The sequence below is a fragment of the Staurois parvus genome, unplaced genomic scaffold (genome assembly GCF_062004578.1).
Source record: "Staurois parvus isolate SC_StPar_1 unplaced genomic scaffold, SC_StPar_1.0 ptg000031l, whole genome shotgun sequence".
In the NCBI taxonomy this organism is placed as follows: domain Eukaryota; kingdom Metazoa; phylum Chordata; class Amphibia; order Anura; family Ranidae; genus Staurois; species Staurois parvus.
Genome location: NW_028317827.1, coordinates 9235001 through 9236812, shown reverse-complemented (window position 1 = coordinate 9236812; position 1812 = coordinate 9235001). Strand labels below are relative to the sequence as shown.

At 31.3% G+C, this 1812-nt stretch overlaps 1 protein-coding gene across 1 annotated transcript in view; it reads right to left on the bottom strand.

Annotated features, from left to right (window-relative positions):
* Window positions 1–1003: 1003 nt before the first annotated feature.
* The window catches only part of TBR1 (T-box brain transcription factor 1), a 9392-nt gene continuing 8583 nt past the window's right edge, over window positions 1004–1812 (bottom strand). Inside the window, exon 6 of the mRNA XM_089660006.1 lies at window positions 1004–1812. This exon is cut by the window's right edge and continues 1676 nt beyond it. The gene's annotated coding sequence lies outside the window, so the exon portion shown is untranslated.

Here is a 1812-nt window from a genome sequence, read left to right as displayed (position 1 = left end):
AGATGCAACCACTGATATGCCAGTTATTGAAGAAGTCCACCTGAGACTTGTAGCATCATCTTCACTGATTATCAGGAATAGATTATAAATTCGCAGGTCTAAATGGCGCTAGCATACACAGTAGCGCTGACAAGCAGATATCAATGAGAAGTACATTCGCCGGCTAGACGTGTATTAACAAGCAAAATACCGGCCGGTAGACTATTACGCAAGTGCCATAAATCGCACCTGAACAAAGACAGATGCTGCCTCAGTTTTATATAAAAAGGTAACCTGCACTGAGGATATATGAAGCCTTCCACTGCTGAAAATGCCAGTTCCCTGGCTGTCATATTGATCCAGCGGCTTTTTCACGTACAAGCCTGCAGATTAGGATTTTTTGCTTTCTGGATCAACATCTCATAAGGAATGGTAGTCAGAGACAGCCAGGCAGCTAGTATTTTCAGAACCAGATCAGAAACTGCAGTCTGCATAGTTCTCTTCATTATGTAAAAATGCCATCAACTAGCAGCGCCTAATCATTTATATCTACACAAGTTAAAAACACTTTCTGGAATTTTATAAAGCATTGCATCAGTGGACAACAACGGGGGATAAAAAGGAAATAAAAGGTGGGACTGTTGCAGGGATCAAATTAAAAATACCATACATGCCAAAAAAACTTCCATATACATATTTAAAGGGTTATTGTTCAGTTGTATATTTTTATACTGTTTACTATTGATTTAATAACTAGCATTGCAAGATTCAAGGAGTTCCACATGCAAATACAAACTTATTAATTATTATTGGTAATATTTGATTTTTAGGTTTGCTACATTTATTTGAAATAGAGATGATTTATATTTATTTATTTATTACAGTAATCTGCATACAATAATTAGCTTACACTGCCTTCAAAATAGTTTAACCAAATTAAGAAATATAAACTACCGATAGGCAGCTTTAAGAAAAATCCTGTTTAAATATTATGTTATCAGTTCAAAAAAAGGTAAAAAGCCAGTTTAGAAAACATTCCAATTTTTTTGTTCTGGGTTTATTTTAGTTGTCGAAATACAGACAATACAAACAAGCGATACATAGCTAAGCAAAACAATTTCTTCAAACATATGGCGCTTACAGACAAAAAAAAGTGAAGAAATGAATGAAGAAATGAAGCAAAAATAAAAGGGAAATAAATATTTACAGAACTTTTCGCTGAACATATTACATTAAAATAACTTTTTTTTTAGAAAGGAGTACGTAAACAAATAAAATCTAGAGAAAACTCAATTTCTTTTTTCCAATGTTAACAGATTTGGGATATAATATTTTAGAGCTGTATAAAATTAAACAAAAAATGTTTCCCCACAGAACATATTTGTGCAGGCTACTCTTGCTTACATGTGGAACAAAGTAAATAAAATATAAAAAATAAAAAATAAATCCAACTAGACTATAATTTCAAGACATCTATTCAATAGAAAAAAAAGACATTTTGTTGCCCTAGAATGCATAAATATACAATTCACATTTTGTTTTCACTACACTATGTCACCAGCAGTTCAGAAACTTAAAGTATTGGATAATAATTTACCATAAAATAGTGAAGTAGAAAATAAAATGAAAATGTAAAAAGCAGCAAAGAAAAAAATATAAATAAAAATGGTTGCATTTAAATACGAGAAAAAGATCCGTATGTGAATAGTTATAAAATGTGTTTGGCAACGTCCTGCATTTGGCACAATAAATAAACAATTAAAGGAAAATAAATTAAACTTTCTATAGCTGTTGAGTGAAATGGTATTATCTGTAAACCATAAATATGACACA